This window comes from Hemiscyllium ocellatum, chromosome 33 (assembly GCF_020745735.1).
Source record: "Hemiscyllium ocellatum isolate sHemOce1 chromosome 33, sHemOce1.pat.X.cur, whole genome shotgun sequence".
In the NCBI taxonomy this organism is placed as follows: Eukaryota; Metazoa; Chordata; class Chondrichthyes; order Orectolobiformes; family Hemiscylliidae; genus Hemiscyllium; species Hemiscyllium ocellatum.
The window spans coordinates 20,527,288-20,549,497 of NC_083433.1; the positions used below are offsets into that span (position 1 = coordinate 20,527,288).

Genomic DNA, 22,210 nt, shown 5'->3' on the forward strand with positions numbered 1-22,210 from the left:
AGCGAGTGCCTCGGCGCGGGGGAGAACTTGCGAATGGTGGTGTTCCCGTGGATCTGCTGCCGTCATCCTTCGAGGCTGCGTTGGCCATGGGTTTACAAGGTGCTGCCTGAGGAATTCTGGTGAATCTTGTAGATGCCGGGGGAATGAATGACCCTGCCGGGGGAATGAATGACCCTGCCGCCGCCGCTGTCCCCGATCACCGGGGAGAAACCTCTCTGCAGTCGACCTGACGTGCAGTGGCTCCGGCCCGTGCCATCTGATTGGTCGTCAGCGCGACCTACGCGGCTACGTAACAGAAAAGCACGGGGAAAGCACAGCGACTGCTGCAGAGTGATCTTCCGGTCTGGTTGGATATCTTGGAAGGAAGGTAGACGGTAAGGGAATAAAGGAACTTTGAATATCATCAAACTGATGGAAAGGATAGTCGGCAAATATGACCTCCACCGTTGGAGTATTAATGTGCTATCGCTTCTCGGCCTTTTGGCTTGGAATATGTGTCGTTTCTGTTCTTATCAGTTTAATCGCTGATATCTCCCGAAGGTGGGAGTGTTTGTATTAAATGGATTTTTGGAGCAGGGAGATGGCTTAAGGGCTTGCTCTGTCCTCTCCATGTATCAGCCTGGTATTGCAGTGTTTCCAGGAATGGTGCACCCAACGTCTACCCAAGTTCAAAAGCAGGTGAATGCAATGTGAATCTCTTGCCTTTGCTCGTTTGCCGTGTTGATGGCAGTCAGTGATTGTTGCATCTATTGTCTTTTCAGTTGCAGGAAACTATCGTCTTTTGTTACGGGTTTTCTGTCTTATGAACCTGCTCTGCAGTTACCTGATGAAGGTGCAGCACGCTGAAAGCCAGGACAGGGGTAACCCCAACGTGCTACAGGGAACATTCTGGACCAGGGGCCTGCCAGGAAGGTAACTTGCCAATTTGAATGAATGGATTTGACCTTGTCTGCCGTTTTGGGCTTCTGCGGTCGTTCTTGAACGTATCCCACCGATGGTACGGCGGTGGCGGGGGGTGGGGTGACTGCTGTAATTTCAAAGAACCCCGTTGGGCTGAAACCTGGTGTTGTGGGATTTTTAACACAGTCAAATCAGGTTGTGGGATCCCATGACTCAGCCAATGTCAAATGGCTATCAGATCAGCCCCCACAGCCCCTTCCCAACCCCCCCCCCCCCCCACCCCGAGGCAACAAATTTATCCTAATATTTTCTTGAACAAGAAAGAAATGTCTTTAGTCTGTTTCCTGAATAGAGTGAAACCCCCATCTCTGTTTTGTTTCTTCGCAAACTACTGTACGGAAGCGACCTGCTTTAGTAGCTACGTCTGTACGTAAAGATTATTCACGCAGACGATCGCCCAAGGCTGGAACTGGCTTCAGCTCCTGGTGCCACCAGGCAGCCGTACTAACCACTGATCCACTGTGCCACCCGTACGATTTGGAACGATTTGTCATCATTTGCGGTGCAAGTAGCGAAACAGTTGTCAGTTTGTCAACTGGGTCGGATTATAATGTTGTCAGCGATCTGCAGCAATGTGAACGGAGATGTCGAATCGAGCTGCTGGTGGTGATGAGGCGCGCTTGCAGCGTGACATGTTTACACGGGGAGATCAGCTCCCTCCCCATTCTCCACAGAGAGTCGGATACAAGTAGAGAGGATATTGAAAGTGGACGATAAAGAAGGGTGCACGGACGTAATTCGCTTTTCGCAACTTTTCGGATTGATGCGGAATGCCGAGGAGCGAATCCTGTACGTGAGGGAAACGATGATTGGCATTTATGGGCAAGCTACACCAACACAAGGGGAGGCAATGAATAGGATCTTTCCGTCAAGGCCAACATTTCTCGCCCATGCCGAGATCAGCCTGGTGGTGAGCTGCTCTCTCGAACCGCTGCAGTCCAAGTGCTGTCGGTAGCCCCGCGATGCTGTTTGGGCGGGGATTCCCGATTTAGACCCGGTAACACCGGAGGAACAAGGACATATTTGCAATTCAGGACAGCGAGTGCCTCGGCGGGGGGGGAGAACTTGCGAATGGTGGTGTTCCCGTGGATCTGCTGCCGTCATCCTTCGAGGCTGCGTTGGCCATGGGTTTGCAAGGTGCTGCCTGAGGAATTCTGGTGAATCTTGTAGATGCCGGGGGAATGAATGACCCCTGCCGCCGCCGCTGTCCCCGATCACCGGGAGAAACCTCTCTGCAGTCGACCTGACGTGCGGTGGCTCCGGCCCGTGCCATCTGATTGGTCGTCAGCGCGACCTACGCGGCTACGTAACAGATGGAAAGAAAAGCACGGGGAAAGCACAGCGACTGCTGCAGAGTGATCTTCCGGTCTGGTTGGATATCTTGGAAGGAAGGTAGACGGTAAGGGAATAAAGGAACTTTGAATATCATCAAACTGATGGAAAGGATAGTCGGCAAATATGACCTCACCGTTGGAGTATTGATGTGCTATCGCTTCTCGGCCTTTTGGCTTGGAATATGTGTAGTTTCTGTTCTTATCAGTTTAATCGCTGATATCTCCCGAAGGTGGGAGTGTTTGTATTAAATGGATTTTTGGAGCAGGGAGATGGCTTAAGGGCTTGCTCTGTCTCTCCATGTATCAGCCTGGTATTGCAGTGTTTCCAGGAATGGTGCACCCAACGCTTACCCAAGTTCAAAAGCAGGTGAATGCAATGTGAATCTCTTGCCTTTGCTAGTTTGCCGTGTTGATGGCAGTCAGTGATTGTTGCATCTATTGTCTTTTCAGTTGCAGGAAACTATCGTCTTTTGTTACGGGTTTTCTGTCTTATGAACCTGCTCTGCAGTTACCTGATGAAGGTGCAGCACGCTGAAAGCCAGGACAGGGGTAACCCCAACGTGCTACAGGGAACATTCTGGAACCAGGGGCCTGCCAGGAAGGTAACTTGCCAATTTGAATGAATGGATTTGCCCTTGTCTGCCGTTTTGGGCTTCTGCGGTCGTTCTTGGAACGTATCCCACCGATGGTACGGCGGTGGCGGGGGGTGGGGTGACTGCTGTAATTTCAAAGAACCCCGTTGGGCTGAACCCTGGTGTTGTGGGATTTTTAACACAGTCAAATCAGGTTGTGGGATCCCATGACTCAGCCAATGTCAAATGGCTATCAGATCAGCCCCACACAGCCCCTTCCCAACCCCCCCCCTCCCCCCCCAACCCCGAGGCAACAAATTTATCCTAATATTTTATTGAACAAGAAAGAAATGTCTTTGGTCTGTTTCCTGAATAGAGTGAAACCCCCATCTCTGTTTGTTTCTTCGCAAACTACTGTACGGAAGCGACCTGCTTTAGTAGCTACGTCTGCACGTAAAGATTATTCACGCAGACGATCGCCCAAGGCTGGAACTGGCTTCAGCTCCTGGTGCCACCAGGCAGCCGTACTAACCACTGATCCACTGTGCCACCCGTACGATTTGGAACGATTTGTCATCATTTGCGGTGCAAGTAGCGAAACAGTTGTCAGTTTGTCAACTGGGGTCGGATTATAATGTTGTCAGCGATCTGCAGCAATGTGAACGGAGATGTCGAATCGAGCTGCTGGTGGTGATGAGGCACGCTTGCAGCGTGACATGTTTACACGGGGAGATCAGCTCCCTCCCCATTCTCCACAGAGAGTCGGATACAAGTAGAGAGGATATTGAAAGTGGACGATAAAGAAAGGGTGCACGGACGTAATTCGCTTTTCGCAACTTTTCGGATTGATGCGGAATGCCGAGGAGCGAATCCTGTACGTGAGGGAAACGATGATTGGCATTTATGGGCAAGCTACACCAACACAAGGGGAGGCAATGAATAGGATCTTTCCGTCAAGGCCAACATTTCTCGCCCATGCCGAGATCAGCCTGGTGGTGAGCTGCTCTCTCGAACCGCTGCAGTCCAAGTGCTGTCGGTAGCCCCGCGATGCTGTTTGGGCGGGGATTCCCGATTTTGACCCGGTAACACCGGAGGAACAAGGACATATTTGCAATTCAGGACAGCGAGTGCCTCGGCGCGGGGGAGAACTTGCGAATGGTGGTGTTCCCGTGGATCTGCTGCCGTCATCCTTCGAGGCTGCGTTGGCCATGGGTTTACAAGGTGCTGCCTGAGGAATTCTGGTGAATCTTGTAGATGCCGGGGGGAATGAATGACCCTGCCGGGGGAATGAATGACCCTGCCGCCGCCGCTGTCCCCGATCACCGGGGAGAAACCTCTCTGCAGTCGACCTGACGTGCAGTGGCTCCGGCCCGTGCCATCTGATTGGTCGTCAGCGCGACCTACGCGGCTACGTAACAGAAAAGCACGGGGAAAGCACAGCGACTGCTGCAGAGTGATCTTCCGGTCTGGTTGGATATCTTGGAAGGAAGGTAGACGGTAAGGGAATAAAGGAACTTTGAATATCATCAAACTGATGGAAAGGATAGTCGGCAAATATGACCTCCACCGTTGGAGTATTAATGTGCTATCGCTTCTCGGCCTTTTGGCTTGGAATATGTGTAGTTTCTGTTCTTATCAGTTTAATCGCTGATATCTCCCGAAGGTGGGAGTGTTTGTATTAAATGGATTTTTGGAGCAGGGAGATGGCTTAAGGGCTTGCTCTGTCCTCTCCATGTATCAGCCTGGTATTGCAGTGTTTCCAGGAATGGTGCACCCAACGTCTACCCAAGTTCAAAAGCAGGTGAATGCAATGTGAATCTCTTGCCTTTGCTCGTTTGCCGTGTTGATGGCAGTCAGTGATTGTTGCATCTATTGTCTTTTCAGTTGCAGGAAACTATCGTCTTTTGTTACGGGTTTTCTGTCTTATGAACCTGCTCTGCAGTTACCTGATGAAGGTGCAGCACGCTGAAAGCCAGGACAGGGGTAACCCAACGTGCTACAGGGAACATTCTGGAACCAGGGCCTGCCAGGAAGGTAACTTGCCAATTTGAATGAATGGATTTGACCTTGTCTGCCGTTTTGGGCTTCTGCGGTCGTTCTTGGAACGTATCCCACCGATGGTACGGCGGTGGCGGGGGGTGGGGTGACTGCTGTAATTTCAAAGAACCCCGTTGGGCTGAAACCTGGTGTTGTGGGATTTTTAACACAGTCAAATCAGGTTGTGGGATCCCATGACTCAGCCAATGTCAAATGGCTATCAGATCAGCCCCACAGCCCCTTCCCAACCCCCCGCCCCCCCCCACCCCGAGGCAACAAATTTATCCTAATATTTTCTTGAACAAGAAAGAAATGTCTTTAGTCTGTTTCCTGAATAGAGTGAAACCCCCATCTCTGTTTTGTTTCTTCGCAAACTACTGTACGGAAGCGACCTGCTTTAGTAGCTACGTCTGTACGTAAAGATTATTCACGCAGACGATCGCCAAGGCTGGAACTGGCTTCAGCTCCCTGGTGCCACCAGGCAGCCGTACTAACCACTGATCCACTGTGCCACCCGTACGATTTGGAACGATTTGTCATCATTTGCGGTGCAAGTAGCGAAACAGTTGTCAGTTTGTCAACTGGGTCGGATTATAATGTTGTCAGCGATCTGCAGCAATGTGAACGGAGATGTCGAATCGAGCTGCTGGTGGTGATGAGGCGCGCTTGCAGCGTGACATGTTTACACGGGGAGATCAGCTCCTCCCCATTCTCCACAGAGAGTCGGATACAAGTAGAGAGGATATTGAAAGTGGACGATAAAGAAAGGGTGCACGGACGTAATTCGCTTTTCGCAACTTTTCGGATTGATGCGGAATGCCGAGGAGCGAATCCTGTACGTGAGGGAAACGATGATTGGCATTTATGGGCAAGCTACACCAACACAAGGGGAGGCAATGAATAGGATCTTTCCGTCAAGGCCAACATTCTCGCCCATGCCGAGATCAGCCTGGTGGTGAGCTGCTCTCTCGAACCGCTGCAGTCCAAGTGCTGTCGGTAGCCCCGCGATGCTGTTTGGGCGGGGATTCCCGATTTTGACCCGGTAACACCGGAGGAACAAGGACATATTTGCAATTCAGGACAGCGAGTGCCTCGGCGGGGGGGGAGAACTTGCGAATGGTGGTGTTCCCGTGGATCTGCTGCCGTCATCCTTCGAGGCTGCGTTGGCCATGGGTTTGCAAGGTGCTGCCTGAGGAATTCTGGTGAATCTTGTAGATGCCGGGGGAATGAATGACCCTGCCGCCGCCGCTGTCCCCGATCACCGGGAGAAACCTCTCTGCAGTCGACCTGACGTGCGGTGGCTCCGGCCCGTGCCATCTGATTGGTCGTCAGCGCGACCTACGCGGCTACGTAACAGATGGACAGAAAAGCACGGGGAAAGCACAGCGACTGCTGCAGAGTGATCTTCCGGTCTGGTTGGATATCTTGGAAGGAAGGTAGACGGTAAGGGAATAAAGGAACTTTGAATATCATCAAACTGATGGAAAGGATAGTCGGCAAATATGACCTCCACCGTTGGAGTATTAATGTGCTATCGCTTCTCGGCCTTTTGGCTTGGAATATGTGTAGTTTCTGTTCTTATCACTTTAATCGCTGATATCTCCCGAAGGTGGGAGTGTTTGTATTAAATGGATTTTTGGAGCAGGGAGATGGCTTAAGGGCTTGCTCTGTCCTCTCCATGTATCAGCCTGGTATTGCAGTGTTTCCAGGAATGGTGCACCCACGCTTACCCAAGTTCAAAAGCAGGTGAATGCAATGTGAATCTCTTGCCTTTGCTAGTTTGCCGTGTTGATGGCAGTCAGTGATTGTTGCATCTATTGTCTTTTCAGTTGCAGGAAACTATCGTCTTTTGTTACGGGTTTTCTGTCTTATGAACCTGCTCTGCAGTTACCTGATGAAGGTGCAGCACGCTGAAAGCCAGGACAGGGGTAACCCCAACGTGCTACAGGGAACATTCTGGAACCAGGGGCCTGCCAGGAAGGTAACTTGCCAATTTGAATGAATGGATTTGCCCTTGTCTGCCGTTTTGGGCTTCTGCGGTCGTTCTTGGAACGTATCCCACCGATGGTACGGCGGTGGCGGGGGGTGGGGTGACTGCTGTAATTTCAAAGAACCCCGTTGGGCTGAACCCTGGTGTTGTGGGATTTTTAACACAGTCAAATCAGGTTGTGGGATCCCATGACTCAGCCAATGTCAAATGGCTATCAGATCAGCCCCCACAGCCCCTTCCCAACCCCCCCGCCTCCCCCCCAACCCCGAGGCAACAAATTTATCCTAATATTTCTTGAACAAGAAAGAAATGTCTTTGGTCTGTTTCCTGAATAGAGTGAAACCCCCATCTCTGTTTGTTTCTTCGCAAACGACTGTACGGAAGCGACCTGCTTTAGTAGCTACGTCTGCACGTAAAGATTATTCACGCAGACGATCGCCCAAGGCTGGAACTGGCTTCAGCTCCCTGGTGCCACCAGGCAGCCGTACTAACCACTGATCCACTGTGCCACCCGTACGATTTGGAACGATTTGTCATCATTTGCGGTGCAAGTAGCGAAACAGTTGTCAGTTTGTCAACTGGGTCGGATTATAATGTTGTCAGCGATCTGCAGCAATGTGAACGGAGATGTCGAATCGAGCTGCTGGTGGTGATGAGGCACGCTTGCAGCGTGACATGTTTACACGGGGAGATCAGCTCCCTCCCCATTCTCCACAGAGAGTCGGATACAAGTAGAGAGGATATTGAAAGTGGACGATAAAGAAAGGGTGCACGGACGTAATTCGCTTTTCGCAACTTTTCGGATTGATGCGGAATGCCGAGGAGCGAATCCTGTACGTGAGGGAAACGATGATTGGCATTTATGGGCAAGCTACACCAACACAAGGGGAGGCAATGAATAGGATCTTTCCGTCAAGGCCAACATTTCTCGCCCATGCCGAGATCAGCCTGGTGGTGAGCTGCTCTCTCGAACCGCTGCAGTCCAAGTGCTGTCGGTAGCCCCGCGATGCTGTTTGGGCGGGGATTCCCGATTTTGACCCGGTAACACCGGAGGAACAAGGACATATTTGCAATTCAGGACAGCGAGTGCCTCGGCGCGGGGGAGAACTTGCGAATGGTGGTGTTCCCGTGGATCTGCTGCCGTCATCCTTCGAGGCTGCGTTGGCCATGGGTTTACAAGGTGCTGCCTGAGGAATTCTGGTGAATCTTGTAGATGCCGGGGGAATGAATGACCCTGCCGGGGGAATGAATGACCCTGCCGCCGCCGCTGTCCCCGATCACCGGGAGAAACCTCTCTGCAGTCGACCTGACGTGCGGTGGCTCCGGCCCGTGCCATCTGATTGGTCGTCAGCGCGACCTACGCGGCTACGTAACAGAAAAGCACGGGGAAAGCACAGCGACTGCTGCAGAGTGATCTTCCGGTCTGGTTGGATATCTTGGAAGGAAGGTAGACGGTAAGGGAATAAAGGAACTTTGAATATCATCAAACTGATGGAAAGGATAGTCGGCAAATATGACCTCCACCGTTGGAGTATTAATGTGCTATCGCTTCTCGGCCTTTTGGCTTGGAATATGTGTAGTTTCTGTTCTTATCACTTTAATCGCTGATATCTCCCGACGGTGGGAGTGTTTGTATTAAATGGATTTTTGGAGCAGGGAGATGGCTTAAGGGCTTGCTCTGTCCTCTCCATGTATCAGCCTGGTATTGCAGTGTTTCCAGGAATGGTGCACCCAACGCCTACCCAAGTTCAAAAGCAGGTGAATGCAATGTGAATCTCTTGCCTTTGCTAGTTTGCCGTGTTGATGGCAGTCAGTGATTGTTGCATCTATTGTCTTTTCAGTTGCAGGAAACTATCGTCTTTTGTTACGGGTTTTCTGTCTTATGAACCTGCTCTGCAGTTACCTGATGAAGGTGCAGCACGCTGAAAGCCAGGACAGGGGTAACCCCAACGTGCTACAGGGAACATTCTGGAACCAGGGGCCTGCCAGGAAGGTAACTTGCCAATTTGAATGAATGGATTTGACCTTGTCTGCCGTTTTGGGCTTCTGCGGTCGTTCTTGGAACGTATCCCACAGATGGTACGGCGGTGGCGGGGGGTGGGGTGACTGCTGTAATTTCAAAGAACCCCGTTGGGCTGAAACCTGGTGTTGTGGGATTTTTAACACAGTCAAATCAGGTTGTGGGATCCCATGACTCAGCCAATGTCAAATGGCTATCAGATCAGCCCCACAGCCCCTTCCCAACCCCCCCCGCCCCCCCCCCACCCCGAGGCAACAAATTTATCCTAATATTTTCTTGAACAAGAAAGAAATGTCTTTGGTCTGTTTCCTGAATAGAGTGAAACCCCCATCTCTGTTTGTTTCTTCGCAAACTACTGTACGGAAGCGACCTGCTTTAGTAGCTACGTCTGCACGTAAAGATTATTCACGCAGACGATCGCCCAAGGCTGGAACTGGCTTCAGCTCCCTGGTGCCACCAGGCAGCCGTACTAACCACTGATCCACTGTGCCACCCGTACGATTTGGAACGATTTGTCATCATTTGCGGTGCAAGTAGCGAAACAGTTGTCAGTTTGTCAACTGGGTCGGATTATAATGTTGTCAGCGATCTGCAGCAATGTGAACGGAGATGTCGAATCGAGCTGCTGGTGGTGATGAGGCACGCTTGCAGCGTGACATGTTTACACGGGGAGATCAGCTCCCTCCCCATTCTCCAGAGAGTCGGATACAAGTAGAGAGGATATTGAAAGTGGACGATAAAGAAAGGGTGCACGGACGTAATTCGCTTTTCGCAACTTTTCGGATTGATGCGGAATGCCGAGGAGCGAATCCTGTACGTGAGGGAAACGATGATTGGCATTTATGGGCAAGCTACACCAACACAAGGGGAGGCAATGAATAGGATCTTTCCGTCAAGGCCAACATTTCTCGCCCATGCCGAGATCAGCCTGGTGGTGAGCTGCTCTCTCGAACCGCTGCAGTCCAAGTGCTGTCGGTAGCCCCGCGATGCTGTTTGGGCGGGGATTCCCGATTTTGACCCGGTAACACCGGAGGAACAAGGACATATTTGCAATTCAGGACAGCGAGTGCCTCGGCGCGGGGGAGAACTTGCGAATGGTGGTGTTCCCGTGGATCTGCTGCCGTCATCCTTCGAGGCTGCGTTGGCCATGGGTTTGCAAGGTGCTGCCTGAGGAATTCTGGTGAATCTTGTAGATGCCGGGGGAATGAATGACCCTGCCGGGGGAATGAATGACCCTGCCGCCGCCGCTGTCCCGATCACCGGGAGAAACCTCTCTGCAGTCGACCTGACGTGCGGTGGCTCCGGCCCGTGCCATCTGATTGGTCGTCAGCGCGACCTACGCGGCTACGTAACAGAAAAGCACGGGGAAAGCACAGCGACTGCTGCAGAGTGATCTTCCGGTCTGGTTGGATATCTTGGAAGGAAGGTAGACGGTAAGGGAATAAAGGAACTTTGAATATCATCAAACTGATGGAAAGGATAGTCGGCAAATATGACCTCCACCGTTGGAGTATTGATGTGCTATCGCTTCTCGGCCTTTTGGCTTGGAATATGTGTAGTTTCTGTTCTTATCAGTTTAATCGCTGATATCTCCCGAAGGTGGGAGTGTTTGTATTAAATGGATTTTTGGAGCAGGGAGATGGCTTCAGGGCTTGCTCTGTCCTCTCCATGTATCAGCCTGGTATTGCAGTGTTTCCAGGAATGGTGCACCCAACGCCTACCCAAGTTCAAAAGCAGGTGAATGCAATGTGAATCTCTTGCCTTTGCTAGTTTGCCGTGTTGATGGCAGTCAGTGATTGTTGCATCTATTGTCTTTTCAGTTGCAGGAAACTATCGTCTTTTGTTACGGGTTTTCTGTCTTATGAACCTGCTCTGCAGTTACCTGATGAAGGTGCAGCACGCTGAAAGCCAGGACAGGGGTAACCCCAACGTGCTACAGGGAACATTCTGGAACCAGGGGCCTGCCAGGAAGGTAACTTGCCAATTTGAATGAATGGATTTGACCTTGTCTGCCGTTTTGGGCTTCTGCGGTCGTTCTTGGAACGTATCCCACCGATGGTACGGCGGTGGCGGGGGGTGGGGTGACTGCTGTAATTTCAAAGAACCCCGTTGGGCTGAATCCTGGTGTTGTGGGATTTTTAACACAGTCAAATCAGGTTGTGGGATCCCATGACTCAGCCAATGTCAAATGGCTATCAGATCAGCCCCCACAGCCCCTTCCCAACCCCCCCGCCTCCCCCTCCAACCCCGAGGCAACAAATTTATCCTAATATTTTCTTGAACAAGAAAGAAATGTCTTTGGTCTGTTTCCTGAATAGAGTGAAACCCCCATCTCTGTTTGTTTCTTCGCAAACTACTGTACGGAAGCGACCTGCTTTAGTAGCTACGTCTGCACGTAAAGATTATTCACGCAGACGATCGCCCAAGGCTGGAACTGGCTTCAGCTCCCTGGTGCCACCAGGCAGCCGTACTAACCACTGATCCACTGTGCCACCCGTACGATTTGGAACGATTTGTCATCATTTGCGGTGCAAGTAGCGAAACAGTTGTCAGTTTGTCAACTGGGTCGGATTATAATGTTGTCAGCGATCTGCAGCAATGTGAACGGAGATGTCGAATCGAGCTGCTGGTGGTGATGAGGCACGCTTGCAGCGTGACATGTTTACACGGGGAGATCAGCTCCCTCCCCATTCTCCACAGAGAGTCGGATACAAGTAGAGAGGATATTGAAAGTGGACGATAAAGAAAGGGTGCACGGACGTAATTCGCTTTTCGCAACTTTTCGGATTGATGCGGAATGCCGAGGAGCGAATCCTGTACGTGAGGGAAACGATGATTGGCATTTATGGGCAAGCTACACCAACACAAGGGGAGGCAATGAATAGGATCTTTCCGTAAAGGCCAACATTTCTCGCCCATGCCGAGATCAGCCTGGTGGTGAGCTGCTCTCTCGAACCGCTGCAGTCCAAGTGCTGTCGGTAGCCCGCGATGCTGTTTGGGCGGGGATTCCCGATTTTGACCCGGTAACACCGGAGGAACAAGGACATATTTGCAATTCAGGACAGCGAGTGCCTCGGCGCGGGGGAGAACTTGCGAATGGTGGTGTTCCCGTGGATCTGCTGCCGTCATCCTTCGAGGCTGCGTTGGCCATGGGTTTGCAAGGTGCTGCCTGAGGAATTCTGGTGAATCTTGTAGATGCCGGGGGAATGAATGACCCTGCCGGGGGAATGAATGACCCTGCCGCCGCCGCTGTCCCCGATCACCGGGAGAAACCTCTCTGCAGTCGACCTGACGTGCAGTGGCTCCGGCCCGTGCCATCTGATTGGTCGTCAGCGCGACCTACGCGGCTACGTAACAGAAAACCACGGGTAAAGCACAGCGACTGCTGCAGAGTGATCTTCCGGTCTGGTTGGATATCTTGGAAGGAAGGTAGACGGTAAGGGAATAAAGGAACTTTGAATATCATCAAACTGATGGAAAGGATAGTCGGCAAATATGACCTCCACCGTTGGAGTATTAATGTGCTATCGCTTCTCGGCCTTTTGGCTTGGAATATGTGTAGTTTCTGTTCTTATCAGTTTAATCGCTGATATCTCCCGAAGGTGGGAGTGTTTGTATTAAATGGATTTTTGGAGCAGGGAGATGGCTTCAGGGCTTGCTCTGTCCTCTCCATGTATCAGCCTGGTATTGCAGTGTTTCCAGGAATGGTGCACCCAACGCCTACCCAAGTTCAAAAGCAGGTGAATGCAATGTGAATCTCTTGCCTTTGCTAGTTTGCCGTGTTGATGGCAGTCAGTGATTGTTGCATCTATTGTCTTTTCAGTTGCAGGAAACTATCGTCTTTTGTTACGGGTTTTCTGTCTTATGAACCTGCTCTGCAGTTACCTGATGAAGGTGCAGCACGCTGAAAGCCAGGACAGGGGTAACCCCAACGTGCTACAGGGAACATTCTGGAACCAGGGGCCTGCCAGGAAGGTAACTTGCCAATTTGAATGAATGGATTTGACCTTGTCTGCCGTTTTGGGCTTCTGCGGTCGTTCTTGGAACGTATCCCACCGATGGTACGGCGGTGGCGGGGGGTGGGGTGACTGCTGTAATTTCAAAGAACCCCGTTGGGCTGAATCCTGGTGTTGTGGGATTTTTAACACAGTCAAATCAGGTTGTGGGATCCCATGACTCAGCCAATGTCAAATGGCTATCAGATCAGCCCCCACAGCCCCTTCCCAACCCCCCCGCCTCCCCCTCCAACCCCGAGGCAACAAATTTATCCTAATATTTTCTTGAACAAGAAAGAAATGTCTTTGGTCTGTTTCCTGAATAGAGTGAAACCCCCATCTCTGTTTGTTTCTTCGCAAACTACTGTACGGAAGCGACCTGCTTTAGTAGCTACGTCTGCACGTAAAGATTATTCACGCAGACGATCGCCCAAGGCTGGAACTGGCTTCAGCTCCCTGGTGCCACCAGGCAGCCGTACTAACCACTGATCCACTGTGCCACCCGTACGATTTGGAACGATTTGTCATCATTTGCGGTGCAAGTAGCGAAACAGTTGTCAGTTTGTCAACTGGGTCGGATTATAATGTTGTCAGCGATCTGCAGCAATGTGAACGGAGATGTCGAATCGAGCTGCTGGTGGTGATGAGGCACGCTTGCAGCGTGACATGTTTACACGGGGAGATCAGCTCCCTCCCCATTCTCCACAGAGAGTCGGATACAAGTAGAGAGGATATTGAAAGTGGACGATAAAGAAAGGGTGCACGGACGTAATTCGCTTTTCGCAACTTTTCGGATTGATGCGGAATGCCGAGGAGCGAATCCTGTACGTGAGGGAAACGATGATTGGCATTTATGGGCAAGCTACACCAACACAAGGGGAGGCAATGAATAGGATCTTTCCGTAAAGGCCAACATTTCTCGCCCATGCCGAGATCAGCCTGGTGGTGAGCTGCTCTCTCGAACCGCTGCAGTCCAAGTGCTGTCGGTAGCCCCGCGATGCTGTTTGGGCGGGGATTCCCGATTTTGACCCGGTAACACCGGAGGAACAAGGACATATTTGCAATTCAGGACAGCGAGTGCCTCGGCGCGGGGGAGAACTTGCGAATGGTGGTGTTCCCGTGGATCTGCTGCCGTCATCCTTCGAGGCTGCGTTGGCCATGGGTTTGCAAGGTGCTGCCTGAGGAATTCTGGTGAATCTTGTAGATGCCGGGGAATGAATGACCCTGCCGGGGGAATGAATGACCCTGCCGCCGCCGCTGTCCCCGATCACCGGGAGAAACCTCTCTGCAGTCGACCTGACGTGCGGTGGCTCCGGCCCGTGCCATCTGATTGGTCGTCAGCGCGACCTACGCGGCTACGTAACAGAAAAGCACGGGGAAAGCACAGCGACTGCTGCAGAGTGATCTTCCGGTCTGGTTGGATATCTTGGAAGGAAGGTAGACGGTAAGGGAATAAAGGAACTTTGAATATCATCAAACTGATGGAAAGGATAGTCGGCAAATATGACCTCCACCGTTGGAGTATTAATGTGCTATCGCTTCTCGGCCTTTTGGCTTGGAATATGTGTAGTTTCTGTTCTTATCAGTTTAATCGCTGATATCTCCCGAAGGTGGGAGTGTTTGTATTAAATGGATTTTTGGAGCAGGGAGATGGCTTCAGGGCTTGCTCTGTCCTCTCCATGTATCAGCCTGGTATTGCAGTGTTTCCAGGAATGGTGCACCCAACGCCTACCCAAGTTCAAAAGCAGGTGAATGCAATGTGAATCTCTTGCCTTTGCTAGTTTGCCGTGTTGATGGCAGTCAGTGATTGTTGCATCTATTGTCTTTTCAGTTGCAGGAAACTATCGTCTTTTGTTACGGGTTTTCTGTCTTATGAACCTGCTCTGCAGTTACCTGATGAAGGTGCAGCACGCTGAAAGCCAGGACAGGGGTAACCCCAACGTGCTACAGGGAACATTCTGGAACCAGGGGCCTGCCAGGAAGGTAACTTGCCAATTTGAATGAATGGATTTGACCTTGTCTGCCGTTTTGGGCTTCTGCGGTCGTTCTTGGAACGTATCCCACCGATGGTACGGCGGTGGCGGGGGGTGGGGTGACTGCTGTAATTTCAAAGAACCCCGTTGGGCTGAAACCTGGTGTTGTGGGATTTTTAACACAGTCAAATCAGGTTGTGGGATCCCATGACTCAGCCAATGTCAAATGGCTATCAGATCAGCCCCCACAGCCCCTTCCCAACCCCCCCCCCGCCTCCCCCCCCAACCCCGAGGCAACAAATTTATCCTAATATTTTCTTGAACAAGAAAGAAATGTCTTTGGTCTGTTTCCTGAATAGAGTGAAACCCCCATCTCTGTTTGTTTCTTCGCAAACTACTGTACGGAAGCGACCTGCTTTAGTAGCTACGTCTGCACGTAAAGATTATTCACGCAGACGATCGCCCAAGGCTGGAACTGGCTTCAGCTCCCTGGTGCCACCAGGCAGCCGTACTAACCACTGATCCACTGTGCCACCCGTACGATTTGGAACGATTTGTCATCATTTGCGGTGCAAGTAGCGAAACAGTTGTCAGTTTGTCAACTGGGTCGGATTATAATGTTGTCAGCGATCTGCAGCAATGTGAACGGAGATGTCGAATCGAGCTGCTGGTGGTGATGAGGCACGCTTGCAGCGTGACATGTTTACACGGGGAGATCAGCTCCCTCCCCCTTCTCCACAGAGAGTCGGATACAAGTAGAGAGGATATTGAAAGTGGACGATAAAGAAAGGGTGCACGGACGTAATTCGCTTTTCGCAACTTTTCGGATTGATGCGGAATGCCGAGGAGCGAATCCTGTACGTGAGGGAAACGATGATTGGCATTTATGGGCAAGCTACACCAACACAAGGGGAGGCAATGAATAGGATCTTTCCGTCAAGGCCAACATTTCTCGCCCATGCCGAGATCAGCCTGGTGGTGAGCTGCTCTCTCGAACCGCTGCAGTCCAAGTGCTGTCGGTAGCCCGGCGATGCTGTTTGGGCGGGGATTCCCGATTTTGACCCGGTAACACCGGAGGAACAAGGACATATTTGCAATTCAGGACAGCGAGTGCCTCGGCGCGGGGGAGAACTTGCGAATGGTGGTGTTCCCGTGGATCTGCTGCCGTCATCCTTCGAGGCTGCGTTGGCCATGGGTTTGCAAGGTGCTGCCTGAGGAATTCTGGTGAATCTTGTAGATGCCGGGGGAATGAATGACCCTGCCGGGGGAATGAATGACCCTGCCGCCGCCGCTGTCCCCGATCACCGGGAGAAACCTCTCTGCAGTCGACCTGACGTGCAGTGGCTCCGGCCCGTGCCATCTGATTGGTCGTCAGCGCGACCTACGCGGCTACGTAACAGAAAACCACGGGTAAAGCACAGCGACTGCTGCAGAGTGATCTTCCGGTCTGGTTGGATATCTTGGAAGGAAGGTAGACGGTAAGGGAATAAAGGAACTTTGAATATCATCAAACTGATGGAAAGGATAGTCGGCAAATATGACCTCCACCGTTGGAGTATTGATGTGCTATCGCTTCTCGGCCTTTTGGCTTGGAATATGTGTAGTTTCTGTTCTTATCAGTTTAATAAAGGCCTCCCCCTACCCGGTGAGAACCAAGAGGTGTCCACCGGCCCACAGCTCCAGGTAACTGGGAGCAGCGGTCCTGTGACAGCCCCACTGTCAGATGGAGAACTGGACGGTGCGGACCCTGGGCTTGACACAAAGACACCAGAGCGGGGAAATGGCTCCAGCGTGGAGCCGGACAGCTACCTCAGCCCTGGGATGGTCCAGCAGTTTGCCGTCACCACGGGGATGCACGCAGCTACCCCAGAGGAGCAAGACCAGCAGCAAATGGACACTATTAACCTTGTAAATTGTTAAAATGGGGTTTAAAGTTGCCAGCATCAATGTGCGTAGCATCAAATCGGCTACGCGATGTGTTTCAACGATGGCCTTCCTGGCCAGCGTTAAAGCCGACCTCCTGTTTCTGCAGGAGTGTGGGATACCGCACCTCAGCAGCTACAGGAGATGGTCGAGCTTGTGGGCCCATGGGCAGTCAGTTTGGTCGGGGGGCAACGATAGCCGCGCCTCCGGCCTGGGTATCCTGTTGCGAGGAAGCAACTTCACCATCTCCGAGGTTAAGGAGGTGGTGGGCGGGCGCCTCCTCGTCGCCGACGTTATGTACAGGAATGCTCCCCTGAGACTGATCAATGTGTACGCCCCAGTGGGTAAGAGTGAACGGTTGGCCGTCCTGCAGCAGCTTCCACTGTTGCTGGCTACGTCCAGGCCGGTCATTCTGGCCGGAGACTTCAACTGTATCATTGATGCAGATGGACGATCCGGCGGGGGGGACAGTAAACTGGACGCCACGTCCAGAGCCCTGATGGACGCGGTAAAAGATGCCAAGCTGCACGACGTCTTCAGCACCCCTGCAGACGGAGCGCAGCGTAGATACACCTGGTCACGGGCAGACGGGTCTATCCGCTCAAGGATAGATTACCTGTTTGTGTCCCGAACGCTCTCGGTCAGATCCACCGACGTCAAGCGGTGTTCTTCTCTGACCACTGCCTCCTGCTGGCCGACTGTCACCTACAGGACGAGCAGCGGGCGGGTAAGGGAACGTGGAAGCTGAACACTAAGCTGTTGACCCCGGGAAACATTGAGGAGCTCAAGAGGGACTACGCAGGTTGGAGAACCGTGAAGCCCCTCTTTGAGTCTCCAGCAGACTGGTGGGAAACAGTTAAAGGGAACATCAAGAGGTTCTTCATCCTCAAAGGTGTTCAGGAGGCGAGAGAGAGGCGGGGAAAAACTGTCCCAGCTCCAGGAAAGTATGCAGAACCTGCTCCTGCTGCAGACGATGGGGGTCGATGTCACGGAGGACCTCAAGGAGGTGAAGGGCCAGCAAGCCTCGCTCTTTGCCTCAGAGGCCTCCAAGATAATCTTCCGGTCCAGGGTCCGCTCGGTGGAGCAGGACGAGACGTGCTCACGTTTCTTCTTCCAGAAGGTGCACAAAGAGAGCTCTGTGCTCAGCAGCCTGAAGGAAGAAGACGGCTCGACAACGTCATCTCAGGCTGACGTCATGAGGATCAGTAAATCCTTCTATGCCAGTCTGTATGACGCGAAGCCGACCGACAGCGCGGCCTCCCAGTCGTTCCTGTCGTCTATCACGGAGGTCTTAGACGACAGAACACGCGAGAGGCTGGACCAGCCGCTATCTCTGGACGAGCTGACCAAGGCCCTCGAGTCCTTCGAAAAGAATAAAACTCCCGGAAGCGATGGCTTACCGGTCGAGCTCTATTCCGCTCTGTGGGACTTGATTGGCCAGGACCTGCTGGAGGTGTATGTCAGTATGCTTCGGGCAGGTACCATGAGCGAATCCATGAGGAAAGGCATCATCACCCTCATCTATAAGCGGAAGGGGGAGAGGGAGGAACTCAAAAATTGGAGACCGATCACACTGTTGAATGCAGATTACAAAATCCTGTCAAAGGTAATTGCCAACCGGGTCAGGTCTGCTCTGGGGTCGGTGATTCACCCTGACCAAACCTGTGCTGTGCCAGGCAGGAAGATCGCTGAGAGTCTCGCACTCCTCAGGGATACGATCGCCTACGTGCAGGACAGAGGGTTGGACGCCTGCCTGATCAGCCTGGACCAGGAGAAAGCCTTTGACAGGATATCACACATGTATATGAGAGATGTTCTCTCCAAAATGGGCTTTGGGGAGGGAATCTGCAATTGGATCAGACTGCTCTACACCAACATTGTCAGTGCAGTCTCAATCAATGGGTGGGAATCAGATAGCTTCCCAGTCAGATCTGGAGTCAGGCAGGGCTGCCCTCTCTCTCCTGCCTTGTTTGTGTGCTGCATAGAGCCATTTGCCGAGTCCATCAGGAAGGATGCGAGCCTGAGAGGGGTGACTATTCCGGGCAGCGGGGGCCAGCAGGTTAAGGCCTCCCTGTACATGGATGACGTCGCCGTTTTCTGCTCGGATCCGCTGTCCGTGCGCAGACTCATGTGCATTTGTGACCAGTTCGAACGGGCCTCGGGGGCCAAGGTAAACCGAGGCAAGAGCGAGGCCATGCTCTTCGGGAACTGGGCCGACCAATCCTCGATCCCTTCACCGTCAGGACCGCCACCTGAAGGTGCTGGGTATTTGGTTCGGGGGGGCTGGGGCGTGCGCCAAGTCTTGGGAGGAGCGTATCAGTAAAGTGAGGCAGAAACTGGGCAGATGGAGGCTACGGTCGCTCTCCATCACGGGAAAAAACCTGGTCATCAGGTGTGAGGCACTGTCATTGCTGTTGTACGTGGCACAGGTCTGGCCTATTCCCAGAACCTGCGCCGCTGCAGTCGCCCGGGCCATCTTCCAGTTCATATGGAGTTCAAAGATGGACCGGGTCCGAAGGGACTCACTGTACAAAGATCTGGGCAACGGGGGAAAAAAATACACCCAATGCCACCCTCACCCTGATGGCCACCTTTGTGTGTGGCTGCATCAAGCTGTGCGTGGATCCCCGGTACGCAAACACCAAGTGTCACTACGTACTGAGGTTCTACCTGTCCCCGGTGTTGCGAAGGATGGGCCTGGCCTCGCTGCCGCGGAACGCTCCGAGTAGTTGGACCGTTCCGTACCACCTGTCCTTCGTGGAGAAATTTCTGAAGAAAAACACCTTTGACCACAAGTCCATCAGGAAGTGGTCAGCACGTAGCGTCCTCGAGACCCTTCGGGAAAAGGAGAGGGCGGATCCTGTTGAGTGGTTCCCTGAGCAGACTGTCAAAGCAATTTGGCAGAATGCCTCATCGCCAGAACTTTCCAACAAGCACCAAGACATGGCTTGGCTGGTGGTGAGAAGGGCTCTACCTGTGAGATCGTTTATGCACGCCCGGACTCTCAGCCGCACCGCACGCTGCCCTCGAAGCGGCTGCGGGGGGGACGAGACTGTCACACACCTCCTTCTGGAATGTGCCTATGCAGAGGAAGTCTGGAGAGGAATGCAGTGGTATTTGTCGAGGTTCGTCCCGAGCAGCGCCGTGACACGGGACTCCGTGCTCTACGGCCTGTTCCCCGGGACGCACACCGAGACGAACATCAACTGCGCCTGGAGGATCATCAACTCGGTGAAGGACGCTCTCTGGGCGGTCCGAAACCTGTTGATCTTCCAGCTGAAGGAGTTGACCCCGACTGAGTGTTGCAGACTGGCACATTCCAAGGTCCAGGACTACGTGTTGAGGGACGCGCTGAAGCTTGGGGCAGCTGCCGCCAAGGCGCGGTGGGGAAAGACCACCGTTTAACATCTGCCTGTCGAAAGAAAAGCAGGGGGCCCATGCAGTCATTTGGGCTCTGCTGACGCCTCAGCTCAATATATGAGTGAGAGATGCACTGATCTGTATGGAATAATGATAATTCGGAGCTGTGTATGTAAATGTGGAAATATGAATGGCATTACCTAATGTACAGTGTATCAAATTATTCTATGCATATTTTATGAATAAAGTATATTTTTGAAATAAAAAAAAGTTTCTGTTCTTATCAGTTTAATCGCTGATATCTCCCGAAGGTGGGAGTGTTTGTATTAAATGGATTTTTGGAGCAGGGAGATGGCTTAAGGGCTTGCTCTGTCCTCTCCATGTATCAGCCTGGTATTGCAGTGTTTCCAGGAATGGTGCACCCAACGCTTACCCAAGTTCAAAAGCAGGTGAATGCAATGTGAATCTCTTGCCTTTGCTAGTTTGCCGTGTTGATGGCAGTCAGTGATTGTTGCATCTATTGTCTTTTCAGTTGCAGGAAACTATCGTCTTTTGTTACGGGTTTTCTGTCTTATGAAGCTGCTCTGCAGTTACCTGATGAAGGTGCAGCACGCTGAAAGCCAGGACAGGGGTAACCCCAACGTGCTACAGGGAACATTCTGGAACCAGGGGCCTGCCAGGAAGGTAACTTGCCAATTTAAATGAATGGATTTGCCCTTGTCTGCCGTTTTGGGCTTCTGCGGTCGTTCTTGGAACGTATCCCACCGATGGTACGGCGGTGGCGGGGGGTGGGGTGACTGCTGTAATTTCAAAGAACCCCGTTGGGCTGAAACCTGGTGTTGTGGGATTTTTAACACAGTCAAATCAGGTTGTGGGATCCCATGACTCAGCCAATGTCAAATGGCTATCAGATCAGCCCCCACAGCCCCTTCCCAACCCCCCCGCCTCCCCCCCCACCCCCGAGGCAACAAATTTATCCTAATATTTTCTTGAACAAGAAAGAAATGTCTTTGGTCTGTTTCCTGAATAGAGTGAAACCCCCATCTCTGTTTGTTTCTTCGCAAACTACTGTACGGAAGCGACCTGCTTTAGTAGCTACGTCTGTACGTAAAGATTATTCACGCAGACGATCGCCCAAGGCTGGAACTGGCTTCAGCTCCCTGGTGCCACCAGGCAGCCGTACTAACCACTGATCCACTGTGCCACCCGTACGATTTGGAACGATTTGTCATCATTTGCGGTGCAAGTAGCGAAACAGTTGTCAGTTTGTCAACTGGGTCGGATTATAATGTTGTCAGCGATCTGCAGCAATGTGAACGGAGATGTCGAATCAAGCTGCTGGTGGTGATGAGGCGCGCTTGCAGCGTGACATGTTTACACGGGGAGATCAGCTCCCTCCCCATTCTCCACAGAGAGTCGGATACAAGTAGAGAGGATATTGAGAGTGGACGATAAAGAAAGGGTGCACGGACGTAATTCGCTTTTCGCAACTTTTCGGATTGATGCGGAATGCCGAGGAGCGAATCCTGTACGTGAGGGAAACGATGATTGGCATTTATGGGCAAGCTACACCAACACAAGGGGAGGCAATGAATAGGATCTTTCCGTCAAGGCCAACATTTCTCGCCCATGCCGAGATCAGCCTGGTGGTGAGCTGCTCTCTCGAACCGCTGCAGTCCAAGTGCTGTCGGTAGCCCCGCGATGCTGTTTGGGCGGGGATTCCCGATTTTGACCCGGTAACACCGGAGGAACAAAGACATATTTGCAATTCAGGACAGCGAGTGTCTCGGAGGGGGGGGAGAACTTGCGAATGGTGGTGTTCCTGTGGATCTGCTGCCGTCATCCTTCGAGGCTGCGTTGGCCATGGGTTTGCAAGGTGCTGCCTGAGGAATTCTGGTGAATCTTGTAGATGCCGGGGGAATGAATGACCCTGCCGGGGGAATGAATGACCCTGCCGCCGCCGCTGTCCCCGATCACCGGGAGAAACCTCTCTGCAGTCGACCTGACGTGCGGTGGCTCCGGCCCGTGCCATCTGATTGGTCGTCA

At 52.3% G+C, this 22,210-nt stretch overlaps 8 non-coding genes and 1 pseudogene across 8 annotated transcripts; all 9 read left to right on the forward strand.

Annotated features, from left to right (window-relative positions):
- Window positions 1-464: 464 nt before the first annotated feature.
- On the forward strand, window positions 465-656 carry LOC132831901 (U2 spliceosomal RNA). The gene has a single exon (XR_009646851.1). It is a non-coding gene; the product is annotated as a U2 spliceosomal RNA (small nuclear RNA).
- A 1,792-nt stretch (window positions 657-2,448) lies between these two features.
- On the forward strand, window positions 2,449-2,639 carry LOC132831906 (U2 spliceosomal RNA). Its single transcript, XR_009646856.1, has one exon. It is a non-coding gene; the product is annotated as a U2 spliceosomal RNA (small nuclear RNA).
- A 1,814-nt stretch (window positions 2,640-4,453) lies between these two features.
- LOC132831684 (U2 spliceosomal RNA) lies at window positions 4,454-4,645 on the forward strand. Its single transcript, XR_009646639.1, has one exon. It is a non-coding gene; the product is annotated as a U2 spliceosomal RNA (small nuclear RNA).
- A 1,791-nt stretch (window positions 4,646-6,436) lies between these two features.
- On the forward strand, window positions 6,437-6,628 carry LOC132831918 (U2 spliceosomal RNA). The gene has a single exon (XR_009646868.1). It is a non-coding gene; the product is annotated as a U2 spliceosomal RNA (small nuclear RNA).
- Window positions 6,629-8,437: 1,809 nt separating this feature from the next.
- LOC132831922 (U2 spliceosomal RNA) lies at window positions 8,438-8,629 on the forward strand. Its single transcript, XR_009646872.1, has one exon. It is a non-coding gene; the product is annotated as a U2 spliceosomal RNA (small nuclear RNA).
- A 1,807-nt stretch (window positions 8,630-10,436) lies between these two features.
- Window positions 10,437-10,628, forward strand: LOC132831870 (U2 spliceosomal RNA). Its single transcript, XR_009646820.1, has one exon. It is a non-coding gene; the product is annotated as a U2 spliceosomal RNA (small nuclear RNA).
- A 1,811-nt stretch (window positions 10,629-12,439) lies between these two features.
- Window positions 12,440-12,631, forward strand: LOC132831871 (U2 spliceosomal RNA). Its single transcript, XR_009646821.1, has one exon. It is a non-coding gene; the product is annotated as a U2 spliceosomal RNA (small nuclear RNA).
- A 1,811-nt stretch (window positions 12,632-14,442) lies between these two features.
- On the forward strand, window positions 14,443-14,634 carry LOC132831872 (U2 spliceosomal RNA). Its single transcript, XR_009646822.1, has one exon. It is a non-coding gene; the product is annotated as a U2 spliceosomal RNA (small nuclear RNA).
- A 5,779-nt stretch (window positions 14,635-20,413) lies between these two features.
- Window positions 20,414-20,591, forward strand: LOC132831927 (U2 spliceosomal RNA; annotated as a pseudogene).
- Window positions 20,592-22,210: the final 1,619 nt, after the last annotated feature.